The 9,533-nt window shown below is 43.7% G+C and overlaps 1 protein-coding gene across 1 annotated transcript in view; it reads right to left on the bottom strand.

Moving 5' to 3' along the window:
- Positions 1 to 7,279: 7,279 nt before the first annotated feature.
- Positions 7,280 to 9,533, bottom strand: part of LOC126335436 (ras-related and estrogen-regulated growth inhibitor-like) — a 282,684-nt gene continuing 280,430 nt past the window's right edge. The window contains exon 7 of the transcript XR_007564869.1: positions 7,280 to 7,348. The gene's annotated coding sequence lies outside the window, so the exon portion shown is untranslated. The remainder of the gene's footprint in view (positions 7,349 to 9,533) is intronic.

Here is a 9,533-nt window from a genome sequence, read left to right as displayed (position 1 = left end):
GTGCTAGAGGTAGAGGGGAATCGTCTGGACGCTATTCCTTTTGCAGACCTGTGAAGGAGGGAAGTGCATGACCACCAACTGACGACCTATCTTTCCTTACACATCTAACCTCCGTGCCCCCTGTTCAGTCTAATGCACCCCCACAACACAATTTACCCCTTAATACGGCTCTACTGCACTTAGGTATGGCACACACATTTAATATTTGTTCTTAACCGACTTTATGTAACAATAAACATCAGTTTTATCCCATTAGAACACTATATTTAATAATCTGTGGTTTTTCCATCCCCTGCAACACAACTATTACTCCTTTTGAAAAATATTAGTAGGAACTTTTTTCCAGTACATTTAATGTAGTTTGTTTTTATACTGAGAAACGGTATCGCTAAGAGCAGCCGTTTTTCAGTTATTCGAGAAAAGAGCAGAAAAAGTGACTTTAAAACGGCCTTCCCCCACGCCATTACTCAAACCCCACAGACTAGGACTGCATATTGTTGAGGACACTTCTTCCTAGCTCTGTGCAAAAATTTGCGACTAAACGATTTTTTTCCGCTAATTTTCCTTCGTTGACTGGACTATGTCCCACCTAAGAGTCGCCAGCTGCATTTTATCTGACGTTCCGGCAGATATTTTCAATTTAGTTTCTTCTATGTGTAGGTGGAGTCAGCCCAAATAAATACTGCTTATCATGTCTTCCATGTCACGCCCGATACCGACTGATGACGACAGCTTCTTTCCTATCGCAAACAAAGTGATTTATAAAGCGGAAATTTACGTGCCCATTGGTTAGAGTGGTCGCAGATTGGTCCAGCGCGATATTCGTTTTATCGATGAGTATTAACAGAAACATTAAAACACGAAGAATCACGAGTACTGCAGCAGCGACTGAGTTGCGCTGCTGCATGGCGGCAGCAGTCAGCGCGTTCCGGGGAAACTGCGGAAAAAGTAAAGCTGGATACCCGCACAGTAATTTGAACTACTGGCCTCCAGATTGTGAATCCGCTGTGTTACCAGTGTACCCTCTCGATCGTTTATTAATAGAAGGAAGCGATGGACGCTGTAAGAACTACACTAGTGGCCATTAAAATTGCTACACCAAGAAGAAATGCAGATGATAAACGGATGTTCATTGGACAAATATATTATACTAGAACTAACATGTGATTACATTTTCACGCAGTTTGGATGCATAGATCCTGAGAAATCAGTATCGAGAACAACCACCTCTGGCCGTAATAACGGTCTTGATACGCCTGGGAAGGAAACAGAGCTTGGATGGCGTGTACAGGTACAGCTGCCCATGCAGCTTCAACACGATACCACAGTTCATCAAGAGTAGTGACTGGCGTTTTGTGACGAGACAGTTGCTCGGCCACCATTGACCAGACGTTTTCAGTTGGTGATAGATATTGAGAATTTGCTGGTCAGGGCAGCAGTCGAACAAATTTTCAGTATCCAGAAAGGCCCGTACAGGACCTGCAGCATGCGGTTGTGCATTATCCTGCTGAAAAGTAGGGTTTCGCAGGAATCGAATGAAGGGCAGAGCCATGGGTCGTAACTCATCTGAAACGCAACGTCCACTGTTCAAAGTGCGGTCAATGCGAACAAGAGGTGATCGAGACGTGAAACCAGTGACACCCCATACCATCACGCCTGGTGATACGCCAGTATAGCGATGACGAATACACGCTTCGAATGTGCGTTCACCGCGATGTCGCCAAACACGGATACGACCATCATGATGCTGTAAACAGAAACTGGATTCATCCGAAAAAATGACGTTTTTGGCATTCGTGCACCCAGGTTCGTCGTTGAGTACACCATCGCAGGCACTCCTGCCTGTGATGCAGCGTCAAGGGTAACCGCAGCCATGGTCTCTGAGCTGATAGTCCATGCTGCTGCAAACATCGTCGAACTGTTCGTGCAGATGGTTGTTGTCTTGCAAACGTCCCCTTCTGTTGACTCAGAGATCGAGACGTGGCTGCACGATCCGTTACAGCCATGCGGATAAGATGCCTGTCATCTCGACTGCTAGTGATATGAGGCCATTGGGATCCAGCACGGCGTTCCGTATTACCCTCCTTTACCCACCGATTCCATATTCTGCTAACAGTCATTGGATCTCGACCAAGGCGAGCAGCAATGTCGCGATACGATAAACCGTAATCGCGATAGGCTACAATCCGACCTTTGTCAAAGTCGGAAACGTGATGGTACGCATTTATCCTCCTTACACGAGGCATCACAACAACGTTCCACCAGGCAACGCCGGTCAACTGCTATTTGTGTATGAGAAATCGGTTGGAAACTTTCCTCGTGTCAGCACGTTGTAGGTGTCGCCACCGGCGCACACCTTGTGTGAATGCTCTGAAAAGCTACTCTATTGCATATCACAGCATTTTCTTCCTGTCGGTTAAATTTTGCGTTTGTAGTACGTCATCTTCGTGGTGTAGCAATTTTGATGGCCAGTAGTGTAAGATTGCTAACGTGCGTATCGATATGTGTAGACTGATTTTTTTTCACCACAGGTTTACTAACCATATTTCGCAGATCATTTTTTCCTTGTTAGTGCAAAACTCTATTTCTTTCAGTAAAATTTTGCAGAGGTGTACGTAAGTGTTTATATACCCTCCAGGCTAGCCAAGCGTGTTAGATCGCTGCTTCTGGGATTCCGGGAGGCGGACAGGCCACGGATCGGATCCACTCGATTGATTAACGATATTAGCCTGTGTGGCGGCCATCCTGGATGTGGGTTTAGACTGTTTCCCACATCCGTCGAGGTGAATACCGCACTGGAACTTTACACAATACGCTAACATTTCGAAAACATTCACATAGATCCACTTGAGGTAACAGACGACGGGACGCACATGTTACGTCCAAGAAAGGGTGGGAGAGAGGGAGGGGCGACAGGAAGGCCATCCTGCCTCTCTCTACTATTAAACGGAAAAATAAGAAGCAAACCTACAAGTTGGCTAACTGAAGAACTAAAACAACTCAACGATTTCAGACACACTGCACATCGGACATACACACAGCGCCCCTCTACTGAAAATCATGTTGCTCACAAGCAGAAGCGTTAGAGAGTCAGTCAAGCCCTGAGAAATGCAAAGCTCAGGCCAGCTTATACATTAACTGACGACAGAAATGGACCAACCTTCCTATGGAAAAACCTACAAAAAGCTGCAGCTGATCCCACTGTCCCAGCCGATAAACTGAACCGGTGCTTCACATTACGTAGAACGACAAATGATCCACAAACAAAACAGGCACTCATTACTTCATAGGGTAAACGACTGCAGCCAGGAAAAGTTCTGTCTGAAGCAAGTTACTTGCAACTCCGTCTATAATGCTGTCATGCGTGTCGCATCAGCATATACTGGACAGTTTCTACAGTCGATGAAGCTTATTATTGAGCAAGTATTGCTCATTATAACAAATACCTTCAACTACTCCTTAACCACAAGCGCTTTCCCTTAAGACTGGAAACATGGACTAGTTAAGCCATTACATAAAAAGGACGCTGCCCCAGCACCCTCTGATTACCGAGCTATTTGCATTATTCCTGCAGTCTCCACGGCCTTAGAGCATATAGTCTACGACGAGCTAACGAAATATCTTGCTACAGACAACGTACCAGATGAATACCAATCCGACTCCCGTAAGAATCGCAGCACAACTTCTGCCTTAATAAACATAACAGATGTCCCGAAGCTTGCCGTGGGTGCCCAAGACGAAATTATCACGTGCTTCTTAGATTTCAGAAGAGCCTTTGTCACCATCGACAACGACATTTTACTTGGCAAACTTAGCAGCCTAAATTTAACGGCAAGTGCAGTACAATGATTTCGCCCATGTCAGCAATGTGTCGTGTTTGGTACCACAAACTCACAATGGAGGCAGATAGTATCAGACGTCCTGCAGGGTTTGGTAATAGGTCCTATACTCTTTTCATTGTACGTAGATGATCATCAGTCTTGTCCTATAGCAAATATCACATGTACCCTGCTGACCTACAATTTTTTCTAAGCGTAAAACCTACAGACCTGAAGGTAGCTACTGAGAATCTTAATACTGACCTGCATGTACTATCGAAACGAGCGCAGGTTATAGCGCTAAAGCTCAACCCATCCATCACACGAGCAGAACTGTTTGGTCATTCAAGGTTCATTAGCCCGAAATACCGAGAATCCCTACACTCTTTAGCCATTAATTGGGAAAATATCAACTTCTCTCCTTCAGAAATGAGTCTAGGAGTAATAATTGATGAAAATATACATTGAACTGAGCAAATAACTGCACTGTGCAAAAAGGCATCAGCATCTCTCCGTGAGCTACAAAAATATAAAAAGCTATTCTCTCTTAACCTGAAAAAGAAACTTGTACAAACACTTATACTTCAAGTTATTAATTACAGCAGTGTTATTCTTCAAGGCTTTTCTCAGGAAAGCTCACGGCGTCTGGAACTGGTTCTGAATGCCTGCGTCCACCGTATCTATGCTCCTCGAGTCTTTGATTACATTTCACCATCGTCCTGTTTGTGTGGAGGCAAGTGCAGTGATTTGCATACCATCTGTCTTCTCTACTTTAATGAACGCTGCTCCTCATACCGCTCCTCAATGTTAATGCTCTTGTCTGAAAAGAATGACAGGAGCACCTATTCCCATCAGAGTAAAATCCTTTCTGTTTCACTCCATCGTTCACCTAGTTTCTCGAAGCCCTTCTCAGCAGCAGGAACCCGAACCTGGGACAACCTCCCGCATTATATTAGAGAAATAAGTAACATCTCCAGCTTCAGAAGACAAGTAATAACATACCTACGAAAGCAACGATAGGGTTATCATTGTCCCTGTTTGCACATCCATCTTTCCAAAATGATCTTCCTCATTTCCCAGTATTCTTAGCGGGTTCAGTCTCCTTAAATTTCCTTTATCAGAAAAATTTCCTTTATCAGAAAACATGTGTTTTCTAGACCTCTAAATTCTTCCTTCATCTGCCACTGTTATTGCTCTTGTTAACGACACAATTATTGTCATTACTATTATTATTACTATTATCAGTATGAGTGGCTGCAGTTGCAGCAGTACAAGGGATGCCACTATTAACTTCTTTAGTAGATAGTCAGTAGAATTTACTAACACCGTCACTCAACATACTGAGTTCATTTTCGTATTAGTTGTCATACTAAAATATCTTTTTAGGTAACTTTGGTGTAATACACTGAAGAGCCAAAGACACTGGTACACCTGTCTAATATCGTATAGGGCGCCCGCGAGCACGCGGAAGTGCCGCAATCCGACGTGGCATGGACTCGACTTATGTCTGAAGTTGTGCTGGACGGAACTGACACCATGCATCCTGCAGGGCTGTCCACAAATCCGTAAGTGTAAGAGGTGGTGGAAATCTCTTCTGAACAGCACGTTGCAAGGCATCCCAGATACGTTCAATAATGTTAAAGTCTAGGGAGTTTGGTAGCCAGCAGAAGTGTTTAAACTCAGACGTTTGTTCCTGGAGCCACTCTGTAGTAACACCGGACGTTTGCGGTGTCACATAGTCCTGTTAGAATTGCCCAAGTCCGTCGGAATGCATAATGAACATGGATAGATGCAGGTGATCAGCCAGGATGCTTACGTACATGTCACCTGTGAAAGTGGTATCAAGACGTATCACTCTAACTGCACACTACGCACACAATTACAGAGCCTCCACCAGGTTGAACAGTGCAAGGTGCATGGATTCATGAGGTTATCTCCATATCCGTACACGTCCATCCACTGGATAGAATATGAGACGAGTCTCGTCCGACCAGGAAGTTGTTTCTAGTCGTCAACAGTGCAATGCCGGTGTTGACGGCCCAAGCGAGACTTAATGCTTTGTGTCGTGTAGTCCTCAAGGGTACACGAGTGGGCCTACGCCTCCAAAAGCCCATATCGATGATGTGTCATTGAATGGTTATCACGCTGATACTCGTTGGTGGTCCAGCATTGAAATCTGCAGCAATCTGCGGAAGGATTGCACTTCCGTCATGTTAAACGATTGTCGTCAGTCGTAGTTGATCCCATTCTTGCAGGATCTTTTCCCGGCCACAGCGATGTTGGATATTTGATGTTTTAGCGGTTTTCTGATATTCACAGTACACTCGTGAAATGGTCGCACGGAAAAATCCCCACTTCATCGCTACCTTGAAGAAGCGGTGTCCCATCGCTCGTGCGCGCCGGCCGAAGTGGCCGAGCGGTTCTAGGCGCTACAGTCTGGAACCTCGCGACCACGACGGTCGCAGGTTCGAATCCTGCCTCGGGCATGGATGTGTGTGATGTCGTTAGGTTAGTTAGGTTTAAGTAGTTCTAAGTTCTAGGGGACTGATGACCTCAGAATTTAAGTCCCATAGTGCTCAGAGCCATTTGAGCCATTTTGAGTTCGTGCGCCAACTATAACACCAAGTTCAAATTCACTTAAATCTTGATAGCTTCACATTGTATCAGCAGTAAGCGATCTAACAACTGCGCCGGAGATTTTTTGTCTTATATAGGCTTTGCCGAGAAGCGCCGTATTCTGCTTGTTTACATATCTCTGTATTAGAATACGTATGGCTATATTAATTTTTTGGTGCTTCAGTGTATGTACTGTATGTGTGAATGTCTGGTGCGATGTAAGAGAGGGCCTGATGACCCAATCAGTTCAGTTTACATAAATAAATAAATTATGTTGGCAAATCCAAAATGTCGACCTCTTGAAGATTCGGGATCAAGGCCAGGAAAAAGAAGTACATATGTATCAACATCTAACTAATGAGTTTAATACTTAATTCTTATATTGTTGCTTTATAAATACAAACAAGTTTTCTTCCGAACTTGTAATCACATAAAAGATAAGGGAACGTTATGTACTTTCTGTGTTCAGTTACTGGTTGACTGGATCTTGATAAATAGATTGTAACTAAGCGCGGAATACTGAAGTGACGACTCTAAAACATCTGTTTACTTGTTTGCGTAACTTCTCACACGTGACCAGTGCTCTACGATGTATTTCAGGCAGTTCTGTGATGCGCATCGCGCTGACGCACGGGAGTGGCGAAAAGTTATGTAGAGTGGGTTGCGGGGCTGTACGATGAGGGTGAAGTGGGCGCCGGCATTCGTCGCCCTTGCGAGGCTGCAACCCGCTCCCTAGCCGGCAGCCGGCGGGGCCTCTCACGATGATAACTTTCGGGTGCGGGACATAGCCGTCGGCGGCCTGTTGTTGCTGCTGCATCTGCATACCGTCAGCTCACGGCGACCCAGGTCTCGAGGAGAGCGCGGCAAACCGCGCAGAACTGTGGCCTCATGCATTCCACACCACCTCGGGCGACCTAGATCGGGCACGAACAGAAATGCTTGAGTGTTGGGCAGTAGTTTCACACATACTGCTGCCCAAAAGAGGTACACCGCACCAGTGGCAAGACCGCAAACCAAAACACCAGCTCCATATTGCTTGCTGATGACCAGAACATTCTTATGAAGGTGGTGGTCAAGCTCGAGTTAATCCAGCACTACAGGACAGAAAAATTGTATTTTCAAAATTATTTCATCTGTAATGGGTGAGTGAACCAAAAGTGGCATTTGAGCTACACTTACAATTGTTTAAAAAAATGTGTCTACATCGCTCAGTATATTTCTTCATTTATAACATAATATGAGCTACTGTGATAAACAAATGTAAACCTCCAACTTGTAAATCAATGTTCAATGTCGGTTTTAGAAAAACTCTTATTTAAGCTGGGCGTCAAAACTGAACGTTGTGTTACAAGTTCTGCGCTTTCATCTGATTATCACAGTTGCTCAGACGACGTTATAAACAAAAAGGAATACACGGAACGATGTAGATAGATTTTTTTTTTTTTTTTTTTTTTTTTTTTTTTTACAGAATAACTGCAAGTACTGCAGATCCATTCCGAAAAATTTTGTTTCATTTTTTAATAAAAATACACTTAGTTTAAGCGCTTAATGTGGTGTTATTATGCATCATTGTTGTATACTTATCTGATTTATATGCTTGGCGAGCTTCAGTCACCACTAGTCTTTTAAACAAGCCCTGAGTGTATTTCTCCTTTATAATTATTAGAATTGCATTATTATACAAGAGCCAGAACTCAAGGCCGTGCAATTCTAGGCGCTGCAGTCTGGAAGCGCGAGACCGCTACGGACGCAGGTTCGAATCCTGCGTCGGGCGTGGATGTGTGTCATGTCCTTAGGTTATTTAGGTTTAACTAGTTCTAAGTTCAGGGGGACTAATGACCTCAGAAGTTGAGTCCAATAGTTCTCAGAGCCATTTGAAGCACTACTCAAGGAAGCGTGAAGTTTTAAAATAAACAGGAATGAAGTTCCTATAAATTTATTTACTATAGATTAATTAATACAAGGTCAGGTTGATTAGTAATGTCGTCCTTTAAAATAAAACCAACGTTGCTGTTGATATACTTTCCGGGATGTGAGGTCGTGGTCTAAGAACTTTTTCTGCTCCTTACGTTTCGTCCAGGACTGCGCTGGACTTCCTCAGAGGCGCTGCTCCGCTGAGTCACGACCTCACATCCCGGAAAGTATATCAACAGCCATATCACCCGGTCGTGAAAGCCTCCATTCTACAATCACGATACATGGCCTCTTGTCTTGTTGGACATAACATAGATAGTGCGTCTTTGGTGAATTTTTGGCCCACATGCAGTATACTGTTCTGACATTCTACCTGCGGTTCTCATACCCTTGGTAGACTGTGTCCTTGGAAAATGCCCGTGGTTCACCTAATAGCTGGGCGGTGGATATTTCCCGTAGCTCGTGTGCCCTCTTCCTATCCTGTACTCTGTAAAACTTCCATTTACATTTAAACAGAGCTCCAGAAGAAGAATTTAATTTGGAACTCCTGTCATTGGATGTGGAATTCACTAACATCAGTTTAACCGCATTCTCGTTTCTTGCTTGAGGTTAATTAAAATTCATTGGACTTGTTAATTTATTAAAATTTAATTATGGTAAATGACGTTTTTGCCAGAAGCAGTCCCATAACACTATGTTCCTGTGAAAACTGGTTTATATATTATCCACTGCAACACAGTTGTTTTTTGATACGTATAAATTTTGGAACTATGTTACATTTTCGTTTATTTGATTTTGCTCGATAAACTTCCGTGAACAATACCCATTTTCAAGTCGTTTATGGCGTACTGTAGCATTTTTAAATATGACGTTCACTATGTCGAACTGCTGCAATATCCTGGTAATGTACTATCGTGGGAACACGAGAAATTTTGCAATTTCTTATCTGTCTTTCCCAGTAGTAGGGCTATGGCGACATGGGCCACGTTTTTCATTGGTAAGTTGAAGTCATGACGTTGACGTCATTCACCTAGTGACATCATTATTCTAATCCAGTGGTAGTCACACTGATTCCTATCGCCCAATAATGAGCGCTGCTGCATTCATAGTGGGTGGTAGGCATTGGGGGTTTTAAAAAATTTCATTAGGTTTCCATAATACTATTATACGCTTTAACATGCTATA

This window comes from Schistocerca gregaria, chromosome 2, assembly GCF_023897955.1.
Source record: "Schistocerca gregaria isolate iqSchGreg1 chromosome 2, iqSchGreg1.2, whole genome shotgun sequence".
In the NCBI taxonomy this organism is placed as follows: Eukaryota; Metazoa; Arthropoda; class Insecta; order Orthoptera; family Acrididae; genus Schistocerca; species Schistocerca gregaria.
This window is presented reverse-complemented; position numbering and strand designations above follow the sequence as displayed.